The sequence below is a fragment of the Triturus cristatus genome, chromosome 7 (assembly GCF_964204655.1).
Source record: "Triturus cristatus chromosome 7, aTriCri1.1, whole genome shotgun sequence".
Lineage (NCBI taxonomy): Eukaryota > Metazoa > Chordata > Amphibia > Caudata > Salamandridae > Triturus > Triturus cristatus.
Genome location: NC_140590.1, coordinates 948105517 through 948119157, shown reverse-complemented (window position 1 = coordinate 948119157; position 13641 = coordinate 948105517). Strand labels below are relative to the sequence as shown.

The following is a 13641-nucleotide window of genomic DNA, read 5'->3' as shown; positions in this document are numbered from 1 at the left end:
AATCGTCCCTGTTAACATTTATAAGCATCTATCTTTAAAACAATACCATCTCATGCTAAAAATAGTGGCATGGAAGTGTTTTCTGACAACAAACGACAGTGCTTTACTTAATATATTGGGCCCAATTAACAAATTGCATTTTGTGGTACGTAAAGTAGTACTACTTACTTATTACAAAATTCAGTTCACAACCCTAAGGGTAGAAGTCTCTACTTCTCCTATATTTTCGACGGGGAGATGCCTGGACGTGTAAGTTTACAACGTAGCCCTTAATTTCAAGTTGTACTGTTCTGAGGGTACAGTAAAATGGCATGTGATTTTACTGTTACAGTGCTGTAAATCTACCCAATACCCTGTGATTACAAATCTAACCCCATGGAATGGGGAATTAACATCTGGGACACAGAATTCCTAATTCCATGGGATTTAACACATATTTACCCGGACCTCTGAGCAGGTGGTAAATGGATGTGAGAACTTCTGGGTGTGGCAGGTGGTGCACGATGGGGATAATAAGGGAGGGAAGGGAAAAGTGCATTATGGCAGGATGGAGCACTGTATGCTCCCCCGTCACAAAAAAGGGAAATGAGGCTTGGCTGCTGCGCTGCTGCCTTATGCAATTGTACAGTGTGAAATTAACGCATGATAAAATTGAGCCTAGTTCTCGCACATCTAGAAATAAATGGGTGTTAAAAAAAACCGACCCACTTGGAATCAGGCGTAGCAGAATTTGATGAGGTAATTCCACTCCGCCTGACTCATAATGAGGGCCTTGGTAGTAAATAGGAGAGAGATTGGGGGTGTGGTGGGAACATGGGGTACATCTACTACACAATTAGAGGAACTTAGGGGGATTAGAAGAGGTTTACGGAGGTATAAGGAGGAGTTCAGCAGGGGCATGCTTATACAAACATCCACCCACAAACATCTAAGCTCATTGCTATTTACAGACCTCACTTCTAAAGTTACTATAGTTCAAAAGGCACAAAAGAGTTGCAAAAGTACCCCAGACGAGCCCTTGAGTAAGTCTAAGCACACTGCCTAATTTAAATGTTTTATTTAAATATATATATTTTTTGGGATATTGACAAAGCCGTAAGGCGAAACGTGTCTGTCAGGGGGAGGGGGGTCTGCTGAATAAAACACTTTGCACTTCGGATACTCCGTGAGTGCTTTCCTTTATAGACGCAGGAATTGGCGCGTCTTAGTTTTATATATATATATATATATATATATATATATATATATATATATATATATATATATATATATACTCCACTTGTGCCTCGGTAAACCCACCACCGCCAAATCGAAGGGCGCGTCGGCGTTCCGGACCTCTGAGACTCGGTCCCAATATGCCACCAAATCCCACGAAAGGAGAGTCGACGCCGTGTCGTTCAGTTAATCCACTTTATTGTCAGCTGGTAATGTCAGACGCGTTTCGCCTGTCCCGCAGGCTTGCTCACTAACATTGCAGTAAAGTTTTTCTTTCAATTTAACTGAAAACTATGCCGTGTCACGTGAAAACTACAAAGCAATTGAGGGCGAAAACAGACTCGTAGTCTAAAATACATTTAAGGCATTTTTTTCACATCGTAAAACTTTATGCATTTTTATTCAAAATTACGTTTGCAAGTGCAATAAATGCAAATAGTTAAAAATCCAAATTACCTCATATGTTACTATGCATTTTTATGCTTAATTTCAAACTTCATAGTTTTTCAAATTTATTTAACCATGAGCGAGCAGTTCAAGCTATGATAATCATGATGATTATTGCATTGTCTTTCGAATCTAGCCCCAGTGGGCTAAGATTGTCTATACCTTAATTTCATTAGCAATATCCTGAAACGGTCAAGTGACCAAAGAACAAATATTAACACTTTCATTGTCGTGCCCAACATTTGGTTAAAATACATACGGCTACAGCCCCAGTGGGCTATTAACCAATTCACTATCGGGGTAAAGAGGAAAAAAGGAAAAAGAATTGTTTACATAACAACTTAATCACAATGCCTATTGATTGTTCATTATTGTTCTCTTGCTTATGGTGTAAATGAAATAAGACAGTTAAAAACATGGTCGTGAGGAAAATTACAGGTATGTATGGAGATCTTCTTCCATATTTAACCCCATCGGGGTTTTTGTATTCAATTTGATAATGTAGCTGGATTCCAGCTTACGTAACATTTTTTGCCGATCACCTCCCCTACTGTTCACTGGTACAGCATCGATAACAAAGTATGACAACCCTTTAGTATCACTTCTGTGACAACTTGCAAAATGTCGAGCAACTGGATAAGTTTTATCCGCATTTTTAATTGCTCGTATGTGCTGCAACACTCGCTTGTGAACTTGAAGAATCGTGCTGCCTACGTACTTGAGGCCACAAGGGCACTGAAGCACGTAGACAGCAAATTCAGTTTTGCAGGAAAATTGACCTTTGATTTTCTGTTCTTTCTTAGTAAAACCCGGAATATAACTGGAGGTATTCTTTCCAAAGGTACACGCCTTACATTTAGTACATTTTAAGAACCCATCTTTTTTCACTAGCCATGATTTACTTGTTTTTGCCTGAGTTTTGTTAGTTAGCATGTTGCTAACTAGAGCCTGCTTGAGAGATCGGGCTCTTCTGAAGGTAATGAGGGGCCTTCTTGGCACCAATTTTTTTAAAATTGGATCATTGTATATGATGTGCCAATGTTTCTGCAGGATGCGTCTTAGATCATTTTGCTGGTTGTTAAATGTCATAATCATCCTGCATTGTAAATTTCCATTCTTTTTGTTCTTATTTTTATTCTTATTAGGGTTAAAGAGTATTTCTTCCCTAGATTTCTGAGTAGCCTTCATCATCGCTTCTTGAATGCACTCTTGAGAGTATCCTCTCGTGGAGAATCTTCTTTTGAGGCATTCCAATTCTGCATCCAAGTTTTGCTTGGTACTACAGTTTCTCATTGCTCTAAGGCATTCCCCATAGGGGATACTCCTGACTAGGTTTGCTGGATGGAAACTAGATGCATGGAGCAACGTGTTCCCATCTGTGGGTTTACGAAACAACTTAGTGTGCAACTGATCTTGATGGGTATGGACTGTTAGATCTAAAAAGTTAACTTCTGATCTGCTGATGGTGCTGGTAAACTTCAAATTCAATTGATTATTTTGCAGCTTATTGACAAAATCTTGGGCACTTTTTTCATCCCCCTTCCAAATAATAAAGAGGTCGTCAATAAATCGACTCCACAAAATTATGTTTTCTTGATGGAAGAGGGATTGGACTACCTGCTCCTCCCACCAGCCCATATGCAAATTAGCATAGCTGGGGGCGAAGCAGGTACCCATAGCTGTCCCGCAAAGTTGATGGTAAAGATCATTATTGAAAAGGAAGAAATTATTTTCTAAACAGCTGGTGATCATATTTAACAACATCTGAGTGTGATGCCAAAACTTAATTGGTCTGCCCCCCAGGAAGTGTTTGACAGCATTCAACCCATCCGTATGTCGTATACTAGTGTACAAAGTTGTGACGTCAATGGTCATCAAAAGATAATCTGATTCCCACGGTACATCATATATCCTTCGTAAGAAATCCCCTGTATCCTGGATATATATTGTACATCACAAGATTTTTCACTCTTCGCATCGAGGCAAGGGCACAGCAGCACAGCCAGGTATCGCAACATCCTCGTTTTTTATTACGTTTACATTGCCATCGGGTGCTGACTCAAGACCAACGTGTTTTAGCCGCAGCCTTCAACAGTGTCATATATATATATACACATATTCATACATGCTGCCCTAGCCTTATAAGGAACGAGATCGCCACTCCACTTACTGCTTCTGAAAGTGTATGTGTTTCAGCTGAAGCATATATGTAGGAAGCTGGCTTTTTATTTGGTGGTGCCATTGTAACGGCACAAAATGCAATAAGTATAGACAACCCTTATTGGTTTACAGGACTTAAATTAATAATCCCAAGTGCTCTATTTATGGTAGTGTGGTCGAGCAACATAGAGAGGATTTGTTGAGTCAATAAAGGAGACACACACTCAAGAAGGAATTCCGAGGCCAATTTAGAAAAATAACACAGATTTTTATAGCATTTTTGGCATCATGATCATCGGAATCAGGAAAGTACTTTTGGAGTTCTAGACGGAGCTATCGACATAAAGGAACTGTTTTTCCAGCATATTTTGCTAACCAAAGATTTTTAAGAATTGTATTGTGGATTTTTATTGTATTTGGTCTTGTCTTAAGTATATAAAAATATTGGATATTTTTCTAAACTGGTGTGGTGTCCTTTTGTAGTGCTTACACTGTATTGCTGTTGGTTATGTTCAAATGCTTTACACACTGCCTCTAAGATATACCTGACTGCTCGTGCTAAGCTACCAAGGAAGTGAGCAGGGGTTATTTTAGGAGTGTAACTACCTTATCCTGACTAGAGTGGTGGTTTCTGCCAGACTTTGTCACATGCCCTAGCCTACCAAAATCCCAACTCTAACAAGGGCATACCAAGGATCTCATCTGGAGACTAGTAACCCCTTTGGGTGCTTGACCAGTGGTAACCGTTTTGGAAAAATCAGAGCCCCCAGTTTGGTGACTCTTTTGCTTACCGCAGAGATGGCCTTCTTGGAATTCCAGTTCTTACCCCGGTACCCTTGGATTGGGCAGAGTATAGGGCCTACCCTCCTAAACAGGTTTTTGGGGCCTTTGGAAGACTTTTTGGGTTATTCCCCTTTGTGTCCCACATCTTTCCCTTGGGGGAGCAGTAACCCCTTTCTTTTGGTCACCCCCCACCTTGGGTCTTTCTGGACACCCTTGTTTTGACCAAGGTTGCCTGGGTTTAGGCAATATCGCCCCTCATTTTAATTCCTTCAGTTATTATCCAAGAAGTGCATTATGTTGTCTATGGCACAGTTTTTAAAGAATGTAATCAACCGTAGAAAGACCATTAGAGTGTGAAATTTTGGTGATGTACAAGTGTCTGTATTTTATGATAAATCCTTTTTAATGATAGCGATTGTTGGTGAAAGAAATTAATTTCTAATCAAGATTTCTGTATATTTAACTAGTTTGCATACAATTTTTAGTCTTGTAAATATCAACTGTTTTTATATATATTCTAATTTGATGGTTTTCTCTGAAGAAATTGAATAAAGCTTGTTTGACTTGACTTGTCTTAGTGGCCAGCCTTCTTCCCCAACTCTTGAGGAGAGACAAACCCTAAGTCCACTAGGTACTGATGCAGTTTTTCAGAAGTAAAGTTACTTAACAGGTGCGTTTTCATTATCAAATTATAGAGACCTTCACAATCATGCACCTTACTGCCTTTCAACCAGCAACCTAATGTTTTGACTGAGAAGTCACCAAAATCTACCCAGTACTGACTCGAGGTTTTGTGAGTCTCCCTGAACTTAATCCTGTGCTCCTCAGTGGTGAGTTCAAAGCCCTAAATCAGGTTATCCTTCATGAGGTCATAGGACTCAGCATCTTCCTCGTTCAGTGTCAGGAGTCCATCCCTACACTTTCCTGAGAATAACTCCCACAGTAGAGAGCCCCCATTGTCTGTGGTGTAACTCCCTCATTTTATGAGCCCTCTCAAAGACTGTACACTACTTTGTATTATCATCACCCTCAACATATTTGGGGACAATCGCTTTGGGGATTTTGGGATGAAAAGTTTAATTAATTAATAATTAACTTATTGAAAAAATAATTACAATATATTCTTATTAACAATTTAACATTTAATATAATTAAGTACATTACTTAAACATATTTGCAAAATATTCAATGGCAGAGTGTTTTTTAGAAAATGTTACTAAAAATAATATTCATAACTTCAATTATTTTTAACAACTATATAAATATTTAATAAAAATGTAATTGAGTTAATGTGCTGTACGATTTTATTTTATCAGTTCTAGTTTTTTAATATTTTTAATTAATTTACAATTTCATTGGACATTAAATTATTTGTAATATTTTATTTTCAAAATTTAATAACCTGTATAACTTTTCCCTATATTTTACAGACGTATATCATCACCTCAGTGTTGGACATCTTAGCTTTGGTAATGGAGAGCTCCATCCCGGCAGTGGAGATCTCCACTTACATGTGCAAAGGTACTCTTATTACCTTTCCACTCGTAAATTCAATTTTCAATGTCTCGATTCCATGGTTTCATGGGTGAAGTCATATAAGTCTACACTTAGGTGTAAATTTGCCCTCAGAAATGGTGAATAGCAAAATAAAGTGTAGCTTTATAATGAAGTGCAAGAGGAAATCTGCATGTGTAAATTTACCTTTGTGAATAGGGACATTAGGTTTGTTCATGTGTAAATGTATCTTTATCAATAGGCTCCACTATGCAGAGCTTACAGAGCTTAAGATGGCTTATTTAGGTCACATATTGAAAGACAATGCAGGAAGAAGATATGACGTTTTGTGAATATATATCAAGAGATTTTGCTTTCCTTTGCGATTTGTACTAAGTATGTAATGTTGAAGTAGAACTGCTGTATTAACTTTTGACTTTGTGCCATATTATTGGATATAGTTAGGTTGTCCGGTTTTAGGTTTAAACCGATAATTACTGATAAACCTCCACTGAAAGAGAAATAGCCCTCACCAGTGAAAACATCTAAACACTGAAAAAACACATGCACAACCACAAACAAAATGCCATTCAAAGAAAGAAAAAAGAAAATGAAAGTCAATATTTTTCTTCCAGAAGGTGCCCATACAATATAACTTTGTTATACAAGCTAGCTGTAAGAAAGTCTGGGCTAATATTATTCTGCTTGAGTTTTGTTGTTTAGGGATGCCACTAAAATATTGTTTCTTCTTCCTATTGTGTTTTTTCAGTTTTGTGGTCTTTGGTCTAAAGATGCAGGCTTTGGAAGCATGTTTTAGGTCTTGTTTAAATCGTTTAACTGTAGAGAATCAGGAAATATCAAAATCATATTTGATATTTTGGCTGCATTTGATTCTTTCACTGATAGGTAAAATGGCTGGTTTCATAAGAATCTTTCCTAATATGTGTCATCACATTTAAAACCCTTAATACATCAGCCTCCAGTTTCTAGTGAGTCAATATTGATAGTAGGTGAATTTCCAACACCTCAGGCTTTAAACATTCAATGCAAGGTATAGTGACAAGTATATATCAAAAGAGCACTATCACCAAACATCTGGGATAGTGGTGAAAACATGACACCAGGCTTTTGGAAAACATGGAACGCAATGTCACTTGGAATGCTCTGCAAAAAAGGTTCTTTCCAAGTTCAACAAAGAAGATTGGAGTGATATTGTTTGTATTTGCAGTGATTCAGATACGTATATGAAAAAGTTGTTTGGTCTGTCAAAATTGATACCTGAGCTGAAGTGCTTCCCTGTAAGAGATTCTTGTCACTTAATATATGGTATGCTGAAGGCATCTTTACAATCTTCAGAGCTAATGAGGAATGCTATTGACTTTTTAGTCCATTCTGGTGCACTATTTTCTTATGCACAGGAACTAAAACGCAAATATTTATAATTGTGTGCTTTGTGTGGCATCAAAGAAAGAGTCCTCACAACTGTGTCCCCTATCTGATGGTTCTCAGTCCAAGGGGCCATGCATGCTCTATTATCCATATGGCAACCATTTACAGAATTAGTTTTTTGCTGAGTGATGATGCCAAAGGCATGAAATGTGAGAATCTTTGGTCACATATTGATAGTGATGTGATAAAAAGTACACTCTACTGCATTCTTAGATTTTTACAGGAAAACATAACTGCTGTAGTGGACATAATAAAAAAACTAGAGTCTGAAACACCCTTGTCTGCCAAGTGTTCAGGAATTGGTGTAGATGTGAAACATCTCCTTAAGAGTAGGCTGGGCGACACCTTTAGTGACTTTGGCACTGCAATATGTTCCACGTTAGAGTGCTTGCCACTTGGTATGCAAAGCAATGGTGAAGAGCAAACCAGGAACTTTTTATTTTACAATGTATGAGAAATGACTTACAATGATGAATAGAAATGTCCCTTCCTCACCAATGGCATTTGAAGTCAATGAAACCTCACTGTGGTACTCTGTTCTGGATCCCTTCCGTAAAGGGGAATTTCCTCCGTAGTTTCAAAAGTGCTGCTTCATTTTTTAACGCTTCAACTCTGAGGGCATAGGCGTCCAGCGCAGTGCAAATGTTACAGCACCTGCCCTGAGAATCACAATCTGCAAGTGAACCAGTATTTGCAATGAAAGCTATGTCAGTGGCCAGAGTTAACAAATTGTGTACTGGCTGTTTTGGCATTGCCCATCTCAAGTTCCAATGTTGAGAGGGCCTTTTCACAGACGTTTGCATGGGAAGGACAGAGCGAGCACACATGACCAAAGACTCACTGAAGAAGTATTGTATGGTGTACTACAATAAGTTTAATTTGCAAAAATCTATTTGGACCTCCTATACACTATACTTACACTGTTTATATACCAAGCGCTATCAGTGCAGAAAGCAAGCAATAATAAAAGCAAAACGTTCCATAAACACCAGAAAAACACTGTTTCTCTTGTTTTTAATGGCGCGAAAATGTGAAGCCACTCATGACCACTGTTTCTTTAAGGTATTAAAATCACTTAAAAACACTGAAAAAACTCCACCAGAATTTACCAAAAATAGAAACTGAAAACAGGAAAGCGTAGATATAGTCAAAGTAAATACCAAATAAATCAAACTCTCAATACAAGAATTTACTCTTACAACCCTGCGTGCACATACAGGAATCAAAATGATTACATACAGGCACACATACGGCCCTGATGATCACTTAGAGCACACATAAACGCACACAAGCATCCAGAGCAATAAAGTTACAGACACCTTTCTAGACGACCAACAGATGTAGGAGCACCCATGAATATGGAAATACAAGAATCCACAGAAGCAGACAGAGTGGAATGTCAGAGAGGATTTTTGACCTTTGTTGCTGAAACGGTCCACATACATTGAGGATAGGACATTATTTTTTGAGTGTTTTTCAGTTATTTTAGGCCAACAATCGGTGGGATATAAGACTGATGCCTTGAGTTATGGGAGTACTGACCTTGTAAGCACACAGACAAAAAGGCATAGCAGTACCAATCCACAGATTGCTTCAAACCTACATGTCGATATACACAGTCCAACACATACTCCGACACTCATGTCACACATGCAGAGAGTCAAAACGATAAACAGAAAATCATATCCACACACCAACCGTCTTCATTGTAATGTGCATCACAGGTGATAAGGTAATGTGCATAGGTGGGAACACAGTTCCATGTAACACAAGAGCACAGGGTCATGTGTTACATGGGACTATATAGTTATGGACCTCAAGTGAATATATGCTGTTGTGCTTCAGGGGAGTCATGGGTACTGGTTATGTGTGTTATGGGGTTAAGAGGCACACAACTGTGCACATATGGGAATACAGTGTGTTATGCACACTAGGAGGAAGTAGAGGGTGATGTACAATGGAGACACATGGTGAGTTGGCTCATCCATTTACCGAATCATTTCTGGTTCAGGAAAGCGCTTAAGAGTTAAGGCAGAGTCCTCTGTCACTTTATATCAGTTTCAGTGTCATGCCCCCATGGCAATTGCATCATGCTAGGTAATGTCCTTATGCATTCCTTCTTCTCTCTTTTTAGGTTTGGCTGTTGACAGATTTGGCTGTTTGCCAGAACTCCTGACATTTTGTATTTAAGGAGCAGTAGAGAAGGAGTGGTTTTGGCTCAATCCCTTTGATGATCTTTTTATGGGCATTTGATTAAGCAGCAGCCTGCCAATTAAGTTGTCCTATTGCTCATAACTGAACACTGTAAACACAGACGCCATGTCTAATAGAGCAAACCGTTGCATGGTTTAACAACTTGAAAAATCTACAGTTTGAAGGGACGTTTACCTTGTGAACTGTGACAAACTCAAGAGGACCTTCGAGAAATTGGCTTACATTATAATGCATCATCCCTGTATTGACTGAAGAGTGGATTGGACATTTGACTTACCTATCAACTGAGTGCTCAGAACATTCTGTTTAGCAGATGGAACAATGTTTGTGGACAATCTGAAATCATATTTACCCCTAGTGAATCATAAACTCCATAATCATAATACCCCCCACCTATACCAGATGAAACATCACAATATAAGGGGGTGTCTTTAAATAAAGCAGGCCTATTGGCTTTGTGAAAGGGTAACCACATCAATATATACGGCAAATCTATTGGCTTTGTCAAGGGGTCACCAAATTAAATTTGAACTCTGGAATGTTGGGAGTTTCACTGAAAACAATGAAGTGGCTCAGGACTTATAATGGCTGGTACAAGTCTTCTGTGCTAATATTCCAATGTTTCTCTTTATGTTTTCTCCTTTTTAGGTCTCGCCTGAGCCAGCGCATGCGCCGATCTGGTGAGACATTTCGTGAGTGGGCTTTAGAAATACGAACACAAGCTTTGGCTTGTGGCCTAAAGCTTGCGGTTACGCGTGCGGGCACGCGCACAGCCGCCATCTGGCTTTCCTCGAGGCACCATCTGTCTTTTCTCTCGCTTGCTCTCCCAAGCACCTCGCTCCGCCCCTCCCCCACCACAGAGCGTGTCTCGCGGCCGCGCATCTTGTTAAGCTTTCAGCGCGCCACTCGCGGGACGCTGCATTCCTTTTTTTTTTTTTTAAAGTAACCAAAGGGAATGTGAGGCAGCCCACACTGGCAGGCTGCAAACATCGCCCCAGGGTTTGGTAAAAAAATTCATAAGCATTCCCTCTGGGTTTTGCTCGGTCGTCAACCATGTGACATCATCCGATCCAGAAGATCCTTGAAGGATGGATCTAGTCGAAAGCGCCTCCTCCTACAGTCTCTGAGCAACAGTAGCCGCATTGAATCACAGCTGCTCAGTCGTTTTACCCCAGGAACAGACTAGTAAATGCTGCCAGTGGGGCTGGGAAGAAGCAGGTAGTGTGTTACATTGTAGTGGTATTTACATAGTGCTTGGTATCCTTGATCGGGCTTTGCAGTGGTTTATCAAAGGACATCTGGTGAAGAGAAGGGCCTTCTTGTCATAGTCTAAATTTCAAGTCTGGAGGAGGCACCTCTCTGTCGTTCAATATTTCTCTCATCTCGCATACACCCTAAACCACACACAACCTCCCACACGCTGAACACAACGCACACACCAAACTGCACATGAGCACCACCAGCCACACACTCTAAACACAACTCTCCCACACTCTGAACAATACACACACACCAAACAGCACCAGTTCACCAGCCGCACACTCACACGCTAAATCGCACACAACCTCCCACATGCTGAACCACAGCACATATCAAACTCTCCAAAGCACAACAACTATACACTAGTCCTTACATAAACCCACACACACTGGACTCCTAAAACTAACACACCAGCCACACACGCCGAACCACATGCATCAAGACAAACTCACAGCGTCCATAAACTCCAAACCACACACATATGTATAGACAACAAACTACAAAAGACATGCACACATGAATCTACACAAAAGGCACACACAGGCAAGCACACTCATGCTCACACAGACGCGCATGCCGATAAACACACGTACCCAGACAAGGTATACAGATAAAGGCCCACGCACCCCCCTGCACCACATTTGCATTCACACACCATCATCATCACCCAGTAGACATATGCATGCGTACACAAGCAGGCCGACGGAAACACACAGACCGAGATTCACATTTGCGTACAGAAGTACATGGGTGATGTCTGAATTGCAGAGATGGCCCCTTCCTCTGTACCTTTGATAAGACTGCTTCTCTCTCTCAGATTTTTGTCATTTCCTCTCTTTTACACGCACACCTACAAATGCGTATTCCTCACCCTATCTTTTTTAACCACACAGTGACTCGATCACTCCTCCACCTCTCTTCCATACACACACACATTTGCTTGCCTCACTCCTCACCTGTCAGTTTCTCCTCTGTTTTCCCTCTCCCCCCCTCCTCCCTTCTGGTTCTTTCTCTCTCTCTCAGCCTCGCCAATGCACAAGCCCACCTCCCTCCACCCCTCTGCTCACAGCCTTTCCATATCAGCTTCTGTGTAAATATCAGACTCCCGGAAGCTACTGTCCTTGGATCTGGGAGTGAAGGTAGCAGATCTCTCATTGGTGGGAATCCACCTCCCCTGCCTGGTCATTGTCTGCCTACAGTTGACAGGTTGTGTGATCTTGGCCATATGACCGCATTCCAGTGCTTGACCCCTCTTTGTTGATAGCTTGGTTGTATATTGCATCAGAGAGAAGGCTGGACAGTGTTGGAACACGTGAAGCTTCGCTCTGAGAGGCGGTTAGGCCTGGGCACAAGTAATTCCTTGTTAGAAAGATGTCCCTGATAAGACTTGAGCAGAGGCCGTGACGTCATGGTTCGGTGCCCCTGACAGGCTGCCAGTAGAAGGATGGAGTGATTCATGTTAAGCCAATGCCTTTTAAAGTCGAAGGGCTAGGGTAGAGACGGTCATCAAATCGGAGAATAGTGCGAGAGCAGAGTCAACCACATGTCGGGCTGTTTCCTTTGAAAGGCCGGTTGGGCTGGAGCAAGGACAGTTCCGTGGCAGATTGCTAGTATCTGCAAAGGAATTGGCCTGCACACTTTCCCTCTTTCCCCACAGGGTGATGGTCACAGGAGTGTGGTAAAGCAATAGGAAGTGCACCTCCTTCCGCTTATCAAATACAGATGAACACGCAGCTCTTAATGAAAGTTAAGGGTGGTGCCTCCCGCATGCCAGGGAACCTTGCCAAAGATCACACAGCTCTCAGGAGCTGCCCAAGAGCAGCCGCAAACCTGCCGGGTGAGCCGAGCAGGTCTAGGGGGCACGTTACAGGCGCTGAGCAGGCCTCACCCCAAAGTGAAACGAGTTTGAGCTATTGGCATTGTAAATGGCTATGGCAAAACACACAATATGATGGACGGAATGTTGCACATTGGCAAAACATTCACCCCCAGTCACAGATCTGGGTTTAATCCATCGTTATTTTGCTCACCCCCACACCCCAGTTCAGACATGGCCATATGCAAATCAGTCTTGACCCTGTGCCTCATGGGAACAGTTCAGCCCGAACTGCCAAGCCATGTCTTCCCTGGACCGGAATAAAGCATCCTAGGACCGGTTTCGGGGTTTCAACCCTCCTCAGCCAGGATAGCTTGACTCCAGTGGCGTAGTGAGCACGGGACCCACGTCTGGGCATACCCTTCCCACATAGGACGAACAGCAAAACACACAAGATGATGGACGGAATGTTGCACATTGGCAAAACATTCACCCCCAGTCACAGATCTGGGTTTAATCCATCGTTATTTTGCTCACCATGCCACCGCAGTTCAGACATGGCCATATGCAAATCAGTCTTGACCCTGTGCCTCATGGGAACAGTCCAGCCCGAACAGCCAAGTCATGTCTTCCCTGGACCGGAATCAAGCATCCTAGGACCGGTTTTGGGGTTTCACCCATCTTCAGCCAGGATAGCTTGACTCCAGTGGCGTAGTGAGCACGGGACCCACGTCTGGGCATACCCTTCCCACATAGGGCGAACAGCAAAACACACAAGATGATGGACAGAATGTTGCACATTG

The 13641-nt window shown here is 41.4% G+C and overlaps 1 protein-coding gene across 2 annotated transcripts in view; it reads right to left on the bottom strand.

The window, feature by feature from the left end:
• LOC146810900 (neuropeptide Y receptor type 6-like) overlaps nucleotides 1–13641 on the bottom strand; it is a 355496-nt gene that overhangs the window by 315740 nt on the left and 26115 nt on the right. The window contains exon 1 of one of the 2 annotated variants that reach the window (XM_085617965.1): nucleotides 8015–8096. The exons of the other annotated variant lie outside the window; for it this stretch is intronic. The gene's annotated coding sequence lies outside the window, so the exon portion shown is untranslated. Of the gene's footprint in view, nucleotides 1–8014; nucleotides 8097–13641 lie in introns of those variants that run through there. 2 annotated transcript variants of the gene reach the window in all.